Genomic DNA, 19,752 nt, shown 5'->3' on the forward strand with positions numbered 1-19,752 from the left:
ATACTGACACTATTCCAGATAATGCTAAGGTGTATTCAGGGCAAATCTGCTGGACATTTTTAGACATAAAAGGATTGATATAAGCAAAGTTATGTTTACTGATAGCACTGGAACTGGGTCCAGCAATAGATTATAGTGTTTGGGAAAGCTCATCGTGCTATTACTACTCATTTGAAATGTAATGAATTTATTTATATTTACATTTGTATAGCGCACGAACAGCCCTTGGGCATCGAGGCGCTGTTACTTGTAGGGTACCTAGTTACAGTTGTATTTAACATCCCTCCATTGGCTTATGTTATTGGTAAATGGTGTGTAATGTGAGCAATGCTAGATCACTGTTATGTCAATGCAGGGAACAGGTCACGTTAATGCATTTTCTCTTATGCCCCTTGTATTCTACTTTGGGGAAACAATTGTTGGACCATGTTCTACATACTCTCATTTTCAGACATTAAAAGCCAGCCGTGCATGTGTTATTAAGTTCGACTATCCCATACATAAGCTTTAGTCTGACTTCTTATGATTTAGCTGCTTGGGAGACTAGAACTCAACTGCTTTCTTGCTTCTGGGGTTTATTGATGGATAATGGACTGATCAGCAGTCCTATATTTTGTGTATTTTTATTTATTTGGCATTTTGTTTTAGGATTTTTAAATAAAGAAAGATCTAACAGTTTCTTCTCTCCACTAAACAAGTTTTATGTTGTGGTATTGGACAGTTCTGAGGGCATTCGTAACATATTTATTTCTGAAAGAAACTAGACCCTGTTGCCTGAAAACACATTGGGCCTCCTCACGAGTTGGGCAGTAGCCCTTAAATGCGGCAGTAATGCTATTACTGCCGCATTTAAGGGTCTGCCCAATCATGAGTATGGCGTGTTTACCCCCAGCTCACAGCTGAGGGTAAATGCGCTGGAAAAATGCTGATTTCCGGTGCAATTACCATGCGGTAATGCCGCCGGACCCAATGGGGAATTACGTTTACCACCCAACCTGTGATCCGACTGTAATACTGCTGGATGGGTGGGCGGTAATGCAAATAAAGTTGGGCGGTATCCCAGTCAGGAAACCGCCCTACTCTTGATGAGGCCCATTGTACCTTTAATGGTTAAACACATCCAACAATAATGTTATTGCTGAATATTGAGGTGAGGCCTATTGCAAACTGAGGGAGTCTCTTAAACCACCTCTAACTCACCCCAGAAACACAGATATTCTCATATTTGTACGACCAAGGCTTAACAAAGGCAGAGAAGTCTGCACTCAATACAAAGCAAGCAGATAATGGCCCTGATTCATGGCTACCTTGCGCCGAAAAAAACGGGATTTGGACGTCATTCTGCCCGCAAATCCCTGTTTAACAAATGGGGATTTGCGGCAGAATGGCGAACAAATCCCGTTTTTTTTCGGCGCAAATAATCCATGAATTACCCCCATTATGATCCTTTCCCTTTATGATCACCAAAGTACATCTCTGGATATTTCAAGAAAAAATGTATTATTCCATTGGCATTCTTCGGCATGGTATATGTTATTATTATTATTGTATTTACTGAGCAGGGACCTAACTTCAAGAAGCAAGGGAGCGTTTAACAGAGGTATAGAACAATACAGATACATAATGGAGCACTTTACAGAGGTATACAACAGTACAGATGCATAACGCAGCGCTTTTCAGAGGTAACAAGAGAACAGATATACATGGATGCAGAGGGGCAAAGAGGAGGGGTACAGCTGTATCTTGTGGCAGGGAGGAGCGGGCGGGCGTCATCTAGTGAGTGAGGGACATTTACAGCCAAGACCACATAGATTAAGGTCCAGGTCCTAGTGTGGTTAATGAAAGGACAAATAATTGGGCTGGCTCTTGCAAAATAGTATCCATTCCTAATCTAAGGGCTACAGAAAAGTTTGGGTGTGACATTCTATACATCATTTCCGTTGTGTTCTCTAATGATTAAGTGGCACAGGAAATGCAAAATGGATACCACATTCACTGCTGGGCATCGTAATAGTCCTTGTTTACACCAACTCAGTGGCATCTGATATCCATGCCTTTTGCATCCTATGGCCCTAACTTAGCGCAATAGCCTGTATTTACTTTGTAAAATAAAAGTGCCAGAGCCCTGAGGAGGTTGTCTGTGCAACACCCAAAACCACCAGCACCGGAGGTCTGGGAGACAGCTTTCCATATTTATTTTTTCTTGTAGTCATGTGACTTTCTTACATTATGCTAAATCTTTACTACAGTATTAGATGTCCCCATTGTTTTTAATATATTGTTTTGCTCTGTCAATTTAGCAGATGTGGGTACATTTTGGAAAACCATTTGTCAAGGGGGTTTGTAGGCCTGCCCCCAAAGATTTTTTTAATTTTAAGAAGCTTATGTCCCGTTTGTTGGCCAAAATAGAAATTACGTAAAATTGAATTTTAATCCTGAGAAGGGATGATGCAGACATTTTCCAAAGAACCAGACAGCAATGCAATATACAACAAATGGCCAATTTTAGAACAAAATTGTGAATGTGATTTTAACTCTGATCTGAATGCATGCCAACTGTGATTGTCTACTCACATTTAGTCACTGAACTTTGAAAATACGTTAATGCAGTATCCTTTGTGGCCATGCACCTTATGAGCTAAAAATCGCTCCCTTCTTGACCTTTGTGTTGTTTTTCTTTTCTCTCCTCTCATAGCCAATTATGAATTCTTCTTCTTGGCCCATTTTAAGCCACTCATCATCCACTCCATCCAACCCTCTCTCTTTAGGTCAGGACCTGTACCTCAACGTATGTGGTCTTGACTGTAAGTGTCCCTTGTATCATCTCCCTCTTTTCCTTCTTTGACTCTTCCTATTTTACTGAGGACGTGGAATGTGACCAGGCTTATATGTGAATGTATCCACCCTCTCTTCCCTCTTTGACTTCTGTGAGGTCTCCCTTTTTGTGAGCATTTGGATTGTGGGCAGGGGGCTTAACTGTAAATGTGTTATGTGTGTTCTGCCTCTTTGTTTACTCTGACCACCACCTTCTCTCCTCACCCCGACATGAACTGAAATGAAGCCTTTGAGTATAACTGCAAATGTTCCTGCCCCCCCCAACCGCTTTAGGTTTGAAGCAATCTTGATTGCAATGTAGTGTGTGATAAAACCTGAAGTAAATAAGAATATTAACATGCCCTGAACTCACCATGAATTGTTTCCACAATATTGTTGAACATTCCACATATTTATGAAATGCCTTAAATATAGACATTGTAAATGCTCCCCTCAAAATGCATTATTTTTCCTGGATAACCATCATTGATTGTGCAGCTAAACACAAAATCTTAATACTGAATATGACGTTCAAATAGTTGCCAAAAAGCATGATCTGCCCCAGAATAGCAACATTCAATGTGTTTACCAATTCTTATCTACCCCATACCTTAATCCCTTCCTGACACAGCCTTTATGCTTCTAGCTGTGCTTCAGTCTGTTTATCCACAGCTTCTCGTGACATGCTTCTCCATCTCTAATTCTCTTTAGTATATTTTTTAGGTCAACTTATCACAATCTATCAGTATTCTCCCCCTAACAGACTAACCCTGCAATTCACTATTACCCTCTTTCACTTTGTCTCCCTCTCTCAGCATCTCTTCCATGGTACCATTTGATCTTCATAAAACTATTTATTCTTTTTGGCATATTTCTACTCCCTAAGTCTGTTTATACCCATGCCCTCAAACATTTGAAATTGCAGTCAAGGGTATTTAGACAGACAAGGAAATGACTGATGTTATATCTGAAATGTATGCAATTTGGAGCCTCTTTAAAATTGGAAGACAAAAAGTAAATCTATCTGAAATTTGATTGTACGCTTTAGAGCAGGGTTGTGTCATCTGTGGCTCTCTAGATGTTTTGACTACAATTTTCTATAATATCTCTCAATTGAATATTCTGTCTAGGGCTGATGGGAAATATAACCCAAAACATGTGCTGAGCCAAAGTTGCAAACCCCTATTTTTGAGGAATTCCAATAGTGATTGGGAGATAAAAAAAAGGTTTCAAATAATGAATTTGCTTATTTGCTATATAAATGGCTTATTTATGTTCTGCCACACTGATTCTGGAGTAATGTTTTAAGTAGGAAAAGTAAAGTTTCTCAGGTTGGGTTGTAAATGTAGGAGATGATCACTACCATGCAACCGGCAGTGTGCTTATTTAATTATTTATTTTGTATTCATTTAGATAGGGAGGAGAGCTTCAACAAGAAACTGTGCATGAGTACTTATAACTAACTGAGTCATCCCTTGGATGAGTGCCGTCCATTGATAGTTGAGATCCAGTGACAGGTCTAGTATCCAGATGTCATCGGCAGGCACAGGAGCAATAAGAGGGCACAGCACTGGTATACTGTTAGCACTATCATACTGTTACAATCATACATATTACAGGATGAGCAATGTGGGGCATATACATATATCACAAGATTATCTTTTGCAGTGTTCAGAACTTTGTACTGGTGAAAGGGTAGGATGGGGGACTAGCTGGGTGGTACCACCAGACAGTCCATGTGCATCTTCCAGAGAAAGGAGATGTCTTTTCAGGGCAGTCTTGAAGCTACAGTTTTCCATGATGTCAGAGGGTAGGGAGTTCCACTGGTTGGGGCTGAGTAAACTAAATGAGCAAAAATGAGAAGTAACACAGGAGAAACAGGTGGCAGAGTGGGTGAGGTGGAATTGAGATATCAAAATGCATGGGGGACGAAGGAGTGATTGTGCATGGTCAGCCACCCTACCCTTGAGATAATGTACAGAGGTGGGTGAGGACTAGTGGTAGTTTAGTAGGGTAAGGTCCAAATAAAGAATATTGTCCAGATGGGGAAAATACTAGAGAGGGCATGTCATGAGAAGGCTGGACCAGTGATCAAGCTGGTTGGGGATAAGTGTGGAGATAGGAGTTTTAGTGCGGTGAAGGATGGGAAAGAGGCATATTTTGGGGCACATTTTATGGATTTTTAATAGGTTAACCCTGGCAGCTTTTTCAGCAGAGGTTATGAATTGTGGAAGTTTCAGATGGCTATCAAAGATAATCCCAATTTGTGAGCCAAGGGTTCTGGGGCAGCAAAGCCAGGGGAGGATAGACGAGTGGTGAGTATGTGTGAGGTGTTAGAAGCTGGGACATAGATTTACCCAGCTTTGGAAGATTTAGGCACCAGGCAGTACAACCCCATCCAGTGGCAGTCAGGCAGTTGGTGATGCCCTGATGAAGAGCATAGTGCATTAGTTCAGATAGGTGATTAGGTTGCCAAATTCGAGCCAGTTTGAGACAGTGGAACCAAAGGGTTGAGGCCCGTATCTCGCCTTTACAAGTGGACAATAATGTGATATGAGACGTTTCTTATCTGACTGTATAGTACTGCGCTGTCTGTGGAAAGGTTTGCCATCTCACATTCTGGTGGCATTCTTTAGCCAACTGACTGCTCTTTCCTTTTATGTGCCCCATTTGATGCACTTTGGACGGATCAGTGTGTGTTTTACTTTGATTTCCAATCCGTTTTTGGGCATGGTTTTGTGTGTTTCCAATCCATATTTTGGCCTGCTTCGTGCTCTTTTGAGAGATCTGTGTGTGTTTTTATTTTAAATTCCAATAGGTTTTTTAAGCTGGTCTGTAGCTTGAGTTCCCTGTCTTTGTGTAGTGGTCCTTTTCTGATACTGGCTTTCAGCCTTTCTCCACCCAACCCCTTAGCAATTGGCTAAGGCAGTCAGGTGTCCCTTTCCTTTTGTCCTGACACCCTTCTCTGACTGCTTCCTCTGTCTTTCCTGATTGTAATCTGTAGCCATCCTGCACAACAACCACTTGGTAAGGTGTTCTAGGGCTTGCCCGAGACTCTTTGGAGAGATCTGTGTTTCTTTTACTTTGATTTACAATCCATTTCCTGGCCTCGTTGCTGGCATTTGGAGGGATTTGTGTGTGTTTTCGAATCCATTTTTTGGTCTGCTTCGTGCTCTTTTGAGGGATCTGTGTGTGTTTTTACTTTAACTTCTAATCTGTAGCCATCCTGCACAACACAACAACTGCTTGGTAAGGAGTTTGAGGGCTTACTTGGTGCTCTTTGAATGAATGCAGATTGTTTTACTTTGATCTCCAATCCATGTATGGCCCTAGTTGGTGTCCTTTGGAGGGATTTGTGTGAGTTTCCAATTTGTATTTTGGCATGCGTGGTGCTCTTTGGAGGGATCTATGTGTGTTTTTACTTTGGCTTCCAATTCGTTTTTGAGCTGGTCTGCAGCTAGAGATCCCCGTCTTTGTACAGTAGTTGTTTGTTTGTTTCTGGATTTCTTCCTTTACCCACTCAACCCCTTAGCAATTTGCTAATGCAGTCAGCTGGGCCTTTCCTTTTGTCCTTGCAGCCTTCTTTGACTGCTTCCCTCTGCCTTCTCCCATTCACCTCCTCGACTCCCTGACCCTCCTTCCGCGCTCCCTCTGCCCGCCCATTCAGGTGTCGTTAGTCCACGCTCCCCCCCAATGTGTCCGGAACAGCTGCATTTCACAGGCCGAACGACTGGCTGCTTCACTCTAAAAGAGAGAGGAGACAATACAACAACATGTGTTTTTACGGTGTGCAGTCATAATGTCGACAGTCAAAATGTCGACAAATAAATGTCGAAAAACAATAATGTCGACAAACAAAAATGTCGACATTTTTCGATATTTTTTCGAAATTGTGTACTTATTGTAGAATAAATAAATAAATAAATATATAATAGATTGTGTTGAGTATGAGGGGTGGGAGGGTGGTTGGAGGGGGTGTGGGGGGGGGTGGCAGGGGGGTGTTGGGTGAGGGGGGGTTGGGGGGGACCCCCCCAATAGTAAATGATACTCTTTTTGGTTATTTATTTATTGAAAAAATAAATAAATAAATAAATATATAATTAGAATGTGTTGAGTATGAGGGGTGGGAGGGTGGTGGTGGGGGGAGTGGGGGGGGTGGCAGGGGGGTGTTGGGTGAGGTGTTGATAGTTTTAAGTGACATTTTTTTTGTCAACATTTTTTTTTCGAAAAAATGACTTTTTACATTATAAGTATAGGATGTCGACATTATTATTTTCGACATTTTTTTTTTGACATTTTTGTTTGTCGACATTTTTTTTTCGACATTTTGACTATAAACCGTTTTTACATCCCCTGCAGCATTAAAAAATACATATATTCATCTCACAAGATCGCCTAACGTCACTGACCTGTGGTAGAGGGTTGAGAAAAATACCTGCAAGCATTATTTTCAGCTGAAGGTAAATTCTTTTATATATTCTGTAATGAAAGTAAGATCACTCTAATTATGCCGTAGAACCTGACCTGAGGCCTATGGGCATGTGTGCGTTACATAAAAATGTCATTAGTTAGTTAGAACCCTAGACTAAACAAACATCAGACAAGGACAATAGAGTACGTTTACTTCCCTACCTCTATCTTCAAAAGAGGCTGCATGGATCAAAAGTCTCATTACTCGACTAGTTTCACTTTATGGCAGTGTTTCTCATCCAAGACTTTATGTACACACTGATCGCTAATTTCAATTTGGTAGTGCATGTGCACACAATACAATCACTCTTCTAACTCAGAGATTAACTAGCAACTGTGAATGTACAGGTGGGCGATAGAGACAATCTTAAACTCAATGCGTGCCTTGACAGGCAGCCAGTGAGCTTCGCGTCTCACCAGTGATATATGGTCAGATTGACTCAGTCCCCAAACTGTCCCCAAAAGGGCATTGTTTTGGATCATTTGTAGTTTAGCAAATCCTTTTAAGGAGGTTCCTGCGAGAATTGCTTTGCAGTAATCCAGTTCACACCCTATGATAGCTCTGGCAAGGGAGAGCAGTTCTGAGGGGAAAGGAATTTTCTGGAGTGGTTAATGTGTTTAGTAGATTAAGCTGCAGAGGAGGAGGCTGCATTGACATGTTTGTGCATGGAGAGCACAGAGTCAAGGTGGACTCCTAGAGTGTTGTCAGAACTAGAAACAGGTGTAATGTTTCCATCGATAGAGACGGAGGTGAATGCCGGGCCAGGGAGTTTGAGGCGGTGCAGGGAGCCTATGATAAGGAGCTCAGTCTTATCATCATTTAGGAATAGGTGGTGGGTGGCCATCCATGCGTGAATGATGCTGTAAACCTGGTTGATATTTGCAGAGTCAACATCATGATGACCTGTGAGTTTGAAAAGTAATTGTGTATCGTCGGTGAAGTTAGTGTAGGGAATTTCTATGTGGTTGAGGTGGTCAAAGAGAGGTTTGGTGTACATATTGCATGGGGTGGGTGACAGGCATGATCCTTGGGAGACACCATAGGGGACAGGGGTAGGATCAGCTGCTTCTGACCCTGCGAAGATCCTTGAGGTTCGCTTCCTCATGAATGAGTTGATCCAATTGGTGGCGTCGATAGAGAGGTTGACGGTGGAGGTGAGGTGCTGACAAAGGATATCATGATCTACGAGATCAAATGCTGCAGACAGGTCAAGTAAAAGGAGGATGGCAAAATCCTCTGCTTTGCAGATGCTGTCCAAATGAATCTTGAGGTCCAGGAGGGCTGACTCCGTGCTATGTCTGAAACCTGATTGATGCGTGCCAAGGAGGTTGTGCGTTTCCAACTGGGTTTGGATCTGTGTATAGGGGTATGGCCCAGACTTTTCAGGAGGTATGGGACTGTGGTGATTGGATGGTAATTAGTGGGGAGGCTAGGATAAAGCAAGGGTTTTTTAAGGAGGGGGTAACTCAGGTTTCTTTGATGGCACTAGGAACTTTGGTGGAGGCAAAGGAGGCATTGATAAATTGGGCGATGATGGGTGCAAGGGGGGCTGCACACTTCTTAATGAAATGTGAGGGACAGCATTCTCCTTTGCAGTTGGAGGTTTTAAGGTGACTGATGGTGTTGAGCACTTCGGGTGGTGAGACCGGGGAGGAGTGCAAGGGGATGGCGGTGGGCTTCGCGGGGATGATAGGGACTGGGGTGGGTGCAGTGTTGGTTGGTTGTGTGTTTCACACTTTAATTAAGTTGAATTGTAAAATTGACAATTGATTCTGTCACTCAGTGCTAACGCCCAGTTACATCAAAAATCTCTTGCAATATATGTTTGTAATTTTTGTTGAAAAGTTCTTTGATTATTTGTAATAAGTGTTTTTTTAAAAAAAAAATGAAACAGAATAAAATGTGTTTTGTATATCAGTATCACTCTCATGTTTGAAGCTTACATATTGGAAATCTATAAAAGAGGTTGTTAGTGTGCACACAATTTAGTGTAAAGTGTTAAGGGAGGGCTAATCAGCTTCCTCATATAGTTGCTTTATATTTTGATTTTCCCAATTTGAAGCTGTTCACCCGTAAACAAAACAAAGGGGAAGTACCCATGTGAATATACTTGGATATAATAAAGCAAAAGACACACATTTGGGACCGAGCAAATAACATATGCATACTACAAAAAAAGAAATGATTTGGGGAATACCGTTTCCGTGCTAATGCACTCTGCTTGTATTTAACTAAAATATCTGATGGCAAACTAATTAGATTTATTACTTATCTCCATTTTAATATCTTGCCCACGTTTGAGTATCATGGTGGTTGGGCTTCTATGCTACGTGAGGCTAGATTATGCAGATTATGTAATCAAACAGTGGAAACTAGTCGCCATGTCCTAACCCAGTGTTTTTGCTTAATAGCTCATACAAGAAAGGTTATCATGAATTTGAATCATAAGATGAAGATATACAGGGTGATCAATTTTGGAGCACGCTTATTGGAGCCAGCTCACTAGTTATAACTTGTACTGGTTTTTCTGTATGGGAGGAAGCACTGATTTTATTGACACAAATTTGAATGAATTAGATTACATTTTAATTGGTATGGAGATTATGTGCGCTTTAGATGACATTTGATGTTTTATCAGTGTAACTTCTATACGTCCTTTTAGGATTTGAGGCATTTTATAATTGGATCAAATAATTTGAATGTGACAATATTGTGATTTTTAGCATGCAATTCTGTGTTTAAGATTTCATTTGTTAAACCAAATGCACAATAAATAATAATACAAAAAAATGTTCCCCATTATACAGAATTGTGGCCGAGTCAGCCACCATAGCAGCATGGCCCCTGCAGTATTAGAGGATGTTTTCATTTCTTGTCACTGGGTAGTGACCTCCCCTCTACGTGACCCTTGAAAGGTGTATTTCACTTCTATGTTTCTTCCGGCCAAACTATCCAACATCCTCTGTTCCTTCATATAATCATCTGTAAAAACATGGAAATAATCATCACTATAGACCCATTTAACATAGACCCAGGGGCCTTGGAACAGTCCTCTTGTTTTACAAACTACGAGGTGGACCAGACAATGTGCCATGCTTACTGGTATTTCTTGTGCTACAAACAATCTGGGGCACCCGTGGTGTGATGTATGAAAGAGCAAACAAAGCAACGTTCATTCAATATCCCACTTCCCACATCTTGCATCCCTCGTATTTATCTCTCAAAGATAGTTCTTCTTTATATATTTGTCTTTTCGTTCTTATACTTCTCCTACTTCTATTTACAACGCTACTTCTATTTTCGACTTCTGCTTTTCACATATTTCCATGTACCAATCAAAGGAAAGAAAGAGAAAACATGAGCATTACTATACACACTACTATCCATGTTATTTTTGTCCCAAATATTGCTGCTCTGAAAACGTGGAGCAGAAAGATCAAAGTCTGTGCATGTGGCTGGTTGCACAACATTAAAAAAAACTCAAACAAATTAAAGGTTCACATTCTCTTCTTCTTACACCTGGTTGTCGGATGGGGGGCGGTGCTGTGGCTCTTCTTGATGTCTCCGAGGTGGAGCCATCCTCGCCTCCTCAGATCTTGACAGCTGATTCAGAAGCCCACTGTAATTCGTAAGGTCCAAAAAAACGTGGGGCATCCCACTTCCTGTATAAGTGGGGCATTCCAAGTTCTGTATAAGCACCCTGTCACCAGGGTAGAGTTGGAGGGGTGGTGGTATCTGCGCTTGTTGGATCTTTCTCTTCTGCCTCACTTCTGGACGCTGTGGCCGGACCCCCTTGTCGCAGCTTCACCAGCCGGGATTTCAACTTCAGATCATCAGTCATGGCAGTCAAATATGCATGAAACACATCACCTAAAACAGTGACTGTACTGTGGCCATCATATTTACTACTTGTAGAGAGAAGGGGAACATTCATTGCCCTGCCAGTAATCAATTTGTGTGGGTGAGGTGGTGGTCTGAACCTGGATGAATGCATAAGGCAAACAGTAGAGACCATTTTTGTTGAGGGCAGTGCGCAACTTAGCAATGCACTCTTTTAACAGGCAATTGAGGCGTTCTACTATGCCATTCGCCTTGGGTGATAGGCACAACATAACTTATCCTTTATGCCCAATAAGGTGACAATATCTTTGATCAAATCATTTGCAAAGTGCTGTCCATTATCAGATCATAACACTCACATACTCCCCAGCAGAGAATCACCTCACGTACAGGGAATTTAGCTGCTGATTTGGCATCTGGATGAGTGAACAGACCTGCTTCTATCCAGCATGAAAAGGGAACAAAACACAAAAATCATGTACCGATTGCCGTTACATCATTGTGTCATATCAATGTGGAGATGCTGAAATGGCTCAGAAGGGTGGGGTAATATTGCCTTCATCGTCCTCAATGTCTGCCTCGCAGTAAATTGCTGACAATCTGCACAGTTAATACATATTTGTGGACATGCTCTTGCAAGTTGGAGATAAACCACTGGTCATGCAATTTTGCTGCCATATATTCTCTGGACATGTGCATGGGGTAGTGCAGCTGCTCCAATGCTGCTGTCAACAATTCTAATGACATTACAGGCTTTCCCGGGATATCTTGCTGCCACATCAGGTCTGTAGGGGAAATGAACATCCCCTTTTTTACCATAATTCCTGTTCTACTTATGTTGCGCGTCCTTGCAATTCTATAATCTTTGTAAGGGGCAAAGCACTATATGATTCTGCTATTTCCTTACGATGTACTTTCTTATTACTTGTTGATAGTACTAACTCCAATATATATATTAAATATGCTGCTTCCCTGGCTGACTAGTCTGCTGGGTATTTGCCATGTGCTATCAAATCGGTAACATTAGAGTGGGTGGAGCACTTCAAGAATGGCACTGACGTAGGCAGTGAGAGTGCGTCAATCAATTTGGATAACAATGAGGCATGCTGCACTGGCATGCCATCTGATCGCTGGAACCTTCTTAGTTTCCATTAAGACGATCCTGAATGTACTGTGGATGTCAAGTACACTGATTCAGAGCAGATTGTCACCTCTCTGTCAGCGTACAATTGTAGTGCTGTTATTAATGCCACTAGTTCCACTGCTTGCGCAGAATATTGCGGCAGCAACCTTCTTCATGCTATTACCTCAAGGTTTCCAACTTCACTATGTACAACTGATTCACCTGTGTGCTGCAATCGCGTGCTCTGATCAATGAACCATCAACAAACGCAATCTCTCCCCCCTGAAGTTTATTCTCCTTAACATGGGGTCCCTTTATCCTTGGATCTCAGAGCCCACTGTAATGTGCTTGGGGTTTGTATTCCATCGAAAATGTCTGTGTGAGGACAGCCATCATCGCATACCCATTTGAATGGGAAAACAAGGAAAACTCCTGTGCATAATCTGTTATTGCTAAAACTGGGGCATGTGTAATTGCATCTTTCAATTCATTAAATGCTTCAATCATCTCCTCTGTCCATCTAAGTGCTTATTGCTCTTTCTGTGCTTCCTTTAACCATTGCAACAGGTTTCTGATATACGTTGTATAGTAAAATAACCATGATTGGCAGTAATTGCACAATCCCAGAAACCATTTAATTTCTCTCATTGTGGTTGGGTGGGGCATTTTGTGAATAGATTCTGCTCTTTCTAGTGTCATCTTTCTTCTGCTATTACCTGTTTCAAATACATTTTCTCTTCCTGACAATATTTTACTTTTTCATTCTCAATTTTCTATCCCTTTTCTGCCAAAAATGTTTGGAGCATCATTGAATCTTCCTGACATTGCTCTTCCGTGGTTCTACATACCAACCGATTGTCAACTCGCCAAATCCATCTATATAACACTCTGTTAAACACACTTGGGGATTCACAGTACCCCTGTGCTAATCTTGTGTGCTGAAATGTAATTCCTTCTATGGGTGAACAAAGTGAGGTATTGGGAGTCTGGATGCAATGGAACAGAAAAGAAGGCATTTCTTAATCAATTACTGTAAAAACCATGGAACTAGTGGGTATGCTACACAAAATAGTGGCTGGATTAGGAACAAGTAGGAACTCTGCTTCCACAATATTATTCAAGTTGTGTAAATTGTGTATGAATCTCCATGTCCCTCCCTTTGCTTTTTTAACTGAGTACACAGCTGTGATACATAGGGATTCTGATGGTATTATTATGCCTTGCAGTAGAAACACAGCTATTGTCTCGTATATTTCTTCATCTGCCTCTCTTGACATGGGTTATTGCATTACTCTGGGTAATATTGCTCCCTTCTTCATTGCAATCGTAACTGCTCCTATGCTTTTAAGAAGACCTACATCATGAGGATTGCTGGCCCATAATTCTTTGGGCACCTTCTCAAAATATTTGTGATAAAAATATTTGTGACAATGTGGTGATACTTCTTTAGCCAATAATATTCTCTGTGGGACTTCACTGTACTCTATTTTCAATTGCGATGGGATGCTTGTCTGAAAAATGTACTCATCATCATCATCCTCACGTTGGAACAACTGTTCATCAGTAACGTCAGTCAGTTGCAGCCCTGGATCAATTGCTAAAACTGTGTACTAGCCAATGCCTTCTTCATCTATCACATGCAAAATGACTCTCTCCTCCCTCATCACTGCTGCTTCCACATGCACCACAGTATTTGTTCCACATGCAATGTCTGTTGGTACTTTAGGTCTAAACAAATACTCTGTGCGTAACCGCAACACCTTGTTCTTTGTTCTGGGGACCCATCCCAACAACACCTGTACTCCAGAGGAGAACATGTCCACATTAAGTGGCACTGCTCTCATAACTCTCTGGCCACAAAATGTTTGAGTGGATGTTTTTGCATTTACAAAATGGATACCCGGTGTGCAACACACTATGCCCTTCTCTGTAAATGAAATGGTCATGCTCAATTTGCGCATCAAATCGCTACTTAAGATATTCACTGGCGTGCTTGTGAATATAGCAAGGGTACTGACAATGTACGTGTCCCAATTGTCAATATTAAATCTTCTGTAAAAGGAACAGTCATCATAGCCCCAGAAAATCCCTGTGCATCCATAATCATGTATGCTAAAGGGAATTCCCCTCTGTGATGCAGGACCTAATCACTCCTGTGTCTATTAAGAAAGAGAATGTCCTATTCCCTATGCTCACTCTCAACCTCGGTTCCTCTTCTGGGTCTGGAGTTACTTATAGTACTGGACACACCAGATCCCTCTATAGGCTGCCCTATTGTGGGTACATACCTGGACCTGTAGGTAAAAAGGGATTCTCTCCTGCAACTGCGACTGCCCACAAAATGCAGTACAACACCCCCTGGTATCAAACCTTTCACCCACTGTTGTGCTTTCTGCTGTGCTTGTGCCTGTAAAGCATTCAGTTGCTGTTGTTGAACTTGGGGCTGTGTTTGTTGCTGTGTTTAATCAAATGTATTTGTCTAGGAATATGGCATGTTCTGTGCTTGCGGTGCATCATAGGAATACTGTGCCTGCTGCTGTCGAGGGTATGTGGGTGTAGAATATTCTGCCCTTCCTCTGTGACACTGAGGCACCAATCCACATGGTGCCATCCCTCTACTTCTGCACTCTCTCGCATAATGTCCTGTCATTCCACATGTTCAACATTGTCCTCCAAAATTCACATGGCCACCAAATGTAGGTCTACCTCTGTGAAATTCTCCTCAATATGCCTGTCTCAACCCTCCACCCCTTCCTCTTTGCGGGTTCCCTCTCCAAGTGGATAATACCTCTGTTCTCCTCTTCCTCCATTAAATCCCATTGATCCTGCCTGCTGGTAACTCTGCTGATATTGTTCCTCTTGTGCGTTTGTAATCACTGCTCACTGAACTGCTATTCTCATCAACTTCTTTTGCACCAATTTCGCTTCCTCACTCACCCTTTCTTCTACTTTTTTTCCTCTCCCTTTCCTGTTTCAAGCTACAAAACTTTACAAATTTCAGTTGTCTTTCGGGTCATGTTTTCATCTGAATCCCTACTACCTTTTGCAACTGGGCTTGCACACTGTCAGGTAGACCTTGGCACAGAGTGTGATAAAACACAGGGCCATTTTTGTCGCATTCTTTTCTTTTGTCTAAGTGTCTCATCTCCATCATTTCCTCAATATAATGGGCGGGATCCTCATCTGGTTTCATTTTCTGCGTCAATTTGCCAGTCATGTCTGATGTACCTGGGTACATTAGTCTTAGTGCGTTCCACATGTTCGACCTACAATTATTGAATGTCGATCCATCGCACTCATTACTTTTTGCTGTCACCCCTGCCTATCCTGCCCTTCTCCACAGGTCATTTACCTAGTCTCCCACTATAGAAGCAAATAAACTCTTGATGTCCCCCACCGCTAAAGTTATTCCTGCCATTCTCTTTTCCAGTTCATGGATCCACTTGCCCATACTGCTGTGAGGGGTGGTAAATTAGCTATTAAAGTATCCCTATCTGCGTGTGACCATGGGATGTTCTGCACCAATCCCATCCCCGTCTGTAAAAAGGGAAGCTGTATATTTTGCTTCATGAGTACAATCTTTACCTTTTTCCCTGTTGCCACGTCCATATGGCCAGGCAGGCGTCAAAGCCTATCTCTGTATAATGATTATCTTCTTACATTTACCAGGGTTGCTAGAAACAGGGACCCTGGAAACCCTTCTTCTTCCGCTTGCTGATTGTCATCCTGGATATTTTCAACTTCTTCTCCATTATCGTAATATTCCTCTTCCTCGTCCGCATGTACTGAATCATAAGCAATACTGCGAGGTTGTCCCACACTCTGGGCTATCTCTCTTCCCCTTATTTATTCACTCTCTCTATCCGGCCCACTCAGCCGGTTCCCCTCTGGCTCTGCGCATTAGCTTCTGCAGTTAGCCTCACTTGGGGGTCCTCAACAGCTCTGCTGTCAATCTTAAACATAATTTTTCCTGCCCTCCATTTATCTGGAGCTGTCCCTATTCCTTGTCCCTCTCTTCTTGCTTGCTTCGCTCTCTCTAATACCTCCCTTGCTTCTCGCACCTGCTCTTCTAAATGTTTCAGCCCGTTATTTTCTACCTGCACAGCAAGAGAGTTTCATGTGTCCTCTTTTATCTGTCCTTTCCTCCTGTCACTGTCTTCATTGTGGGTACAAATTAGGCATTGGTATATCCCATGGCTGGCTGTAAGAGGAGCTGTCCGGGCACAGTTCACGCTGGGATGTATTGCAGAGGAGGAGAAGTTGACGGTGTACGTATTTCGTCATGCTTCATGTTACTACAATCAGACTTGCTTTGCTCCTCTTCCACAAATATCTGGAATAGTTCAAGAACGCTTAATCTGTTTTTTTAACTTCTTTCCCTTATATGTGGCAGCCAAATGTGTGGACTTGTTTCAGCGAGGTGGGAACCAGCCAGGAATTAATAGCCTAGACCTTGGCAGGATCCATAGCCACTCCTTGTGGACTTAAGATGAATCCCAGGTATCGCACTGTGGATACATGAAAAATGCACTTCACAGGTTTTGCAAACAAGTGGTGTTCCCTTAAGCGTTGTAGGACCAAAGTGACATGTTCTTCATACACAGCTGGATTGCTGGAATACACCAGGATGTCGTCTAAGTAGACAATCACGAACTGAAACAGCAGTGCATAAAATGTTGGAAAACAGCAGGAGTGTTGGAGAGACCAAACAGCATTACCAGGTATTCATAGTGGCCAAAAGGAGTTCTGAAGGCGGTCTTCCATTCATCGCCCTCTTTTATACGGATCAGGTGGTGTGCACCTCGTAAATCCAGCTTGGTGGACATCATCACTCCACGCAGGACTTCCAGGATATCTGATATGTGTGGCAATGGGTACCGGTCTTTGACGGTACGCTGGTTAAATCCTCTGTAATCAAGGTATGGTCGGAGCTCCTTCATGTCTTTCTTGGGTACAAAAAACAGAGAAGCCCCAGCCGGTGATTTAGAAGGACAAATGGTTCCATTAGATAAATTGGTGTCCAAGTATTCTCGGAGGACCTTCTTTTCAGGTTCTGAGAGGATAAACATCCTCCTGAACGGTATTACTGCATCTTTGTCTGTTTCTTTGGCGCAATCCTCAGGTCTGTGAGGAGGCAACGTCGGCACAATAGCTGTAGAGAATACATATCGGTGAACTGGTGATAAGCCCTAGGCACCTGATTGACATTGGAAACGGATAGTGGTTTATTTTCAGGCTGTCTGTTATTGGTGGTTAGCTTGAGTTGAGCTTCCTGGGACAGGCAATGGGAAAGGCAGAACTTGAATCCCAGGAACACCGACCCTGCTGCCCAGTTGATGTAGGGGTTATGTCTTTGTAACCATGGCATGCCCAAAACCACTGGGTAGTGGGCCGCTTTTATGAGGTCGAATCGTAATACCTCCCGGTGACTGTGGATGGAGAGCAAAAACTCTGCTGTTTGTTGGGTTATGGGTCCGGACGACAAAGGGTTTCCATCTATTCCTTCCACAGCTTGAACCACATCCTTAAATTCCCTAGGTATTTGGTGTTGCTGAGCCCACTCGTCATCCAGAAATATGCCCATTGCTCCGCAATCCACCAGGGCCAGGAACGGATGTGTCATCTCGGTACTAGAGGACAGTGTCACTTGGAGGATCACCAAAGTGGTCTTGATGATCGGATTCGAGGAGGTTGAAGAGGTGGAGCAGGTGTCTGTCTCCCGAAACTGGGCTCAGTTCAGGATCGGGAGCTGGCATTTCCCGAACATCTTGGTGGGGCTATCGGGCAGTTTCTTACCAAATGTTTGTCGGATGCACAATACATGCAAAGGCCGCTGTTGATCCTGCAAGTCCTTTCTTGTGAAATCAACGGTCCTCGTAGTGCACCCAACTGCATGGCCTCTGGCTCCGTTGAAGATGGCTGAGGGGGCTCCCGGGAACTTGGATACATTGGAGAAGGTTTCTGCTGGAGGCTTCGTGTCTTCCTTCTCTCAGCCTTCCTTTCTTGAATCTGGAAGTCGATCTGTAAGGATAAATTTAAGAGGGCCTAGAAGGAACCAGGACAGCCACCCTTGCTAACTCGTCCTTGATCTCTTCATTGAGGCCTCGGTGAAACAAGGTAAAACATGCTTCAGGGGTCCAGTCGGCTTCCTTGGCTAATTGTTTTAAGGGAGTCATGTAAATCAGCATGTCTTGGCTTCCTTGTTGAAATTCCAACAGCTTTTCCTGGGCGGAGTACACCTGCACAGGACGGTCGAACATGGCCTTAAAGGCTGCAATAAACCTGTCATAGTTATCCAGCAATGGGTCACCGGCAGAGACCAAGGGCGTAGCCCAGGCTAAGGCGTGATGGCAAGATGGGATATTACAAATCCGACCTTAGCCCTGTGGGTGGATACATAATAGGGCTCGAACATGAAGTGAGCCAAACATGAATCAAGGAAGGGGTGTAGGTTTTTGGGTGTTCTGTCATATTTGTCTACAATGCCACCCAGTGAGGCACTTTCCTGGTATGCTGAGTCTCTGGACAGTACAAGCGGTTTGAAGGCTGCGTTTTCTGAATTAAGATTCTGGACTTCTGTAGACTATTCCTGCATGCCACGGAGGAGATCTTGAAGTGTGTTTTCCATCCCGGAGCTTGTGAGAGGTTGACGGTGTCCCAAACTGTCAGAATCCAGGTCTTCTGACTCTTGGCTCACCGGTTTAGTCTTGGGTAACCTCTTCTTAGTAGGAACAGGTTTCTCCTTCTTTTTTGAAGTACGGGTCTCGTGTAGGAACGGACAAGCCTCCCCTGACGCCACCCTGCCGGTGAGTTCCCGGCAGGCTAGCGCCCGGGGCCACTGCCCAGGATTGAGACGTGCAGTCCGGGGTATTTCAGGGAGGATTCTGGAATAAGAAGGTCAGGAAAGCCAGGGAATGACACAGCAAAAGGTCAGGAGCTGCTTGGAAGATAGGAGCCCTGTAGAGATGCACGGAGGAGAGAGAGAGAGAGAGAGAGAGAGAGAGAGAGAGAGAGAGAGAGAGAGAGAGAGAGCGGACAAGGTAAGTCAGGAAGGCACAGTGAAACAGAGATGGGTGCGTGAGGAAGTGAAGCCGGGAAGGCTGGCAGCAAACCCTAGGGAAAACAGCCAGGAGAGGAGATACAACAGTAGTGCTGAGCAAGGACTAGCTCAGCGCCTGAGAGGAGGCGGCGCATTTAAATGAGGTTACTAGTGTGTGTCTGGAAACTGGTCTGTGTGTTCAGCATGTCCTCCAGTGGCGGCCACCATATTGGAGGAAGAAATGGAAGCTGCAATATGGCACCAAAGCAACCAAGATGTCAAGAAGGGGCGGAATCGGTGATTCATGACAAAGACATTTGTAGAAAAATGCAATGCTATTCATGAACTTAAAGGAAATAATTGTTTTTGAATTGCTCTGTTAACATTTTATATAATTTACACATATTCACTGTAATTTTGTGTAAATTCTACATTTTGAGAAATCACTCATTAAACATATGAAAA

This window comes from Ambystoma mexicanum, chromosome 5q, assembly GCF_040938575.1.
Source record: "Ambystoma mexicanum isolate Mex_15411 chromosome 5q, UKY_AmexF1_1, whole genome shotgun sequence".
Taxonomy (NCBI): domain Eukaryota; kingdom Metazoa; phylum Chordata; class Amphibia; order Caudata; family Ambystomatidae; genus Ambystoma; species Ambystoma mexicanum.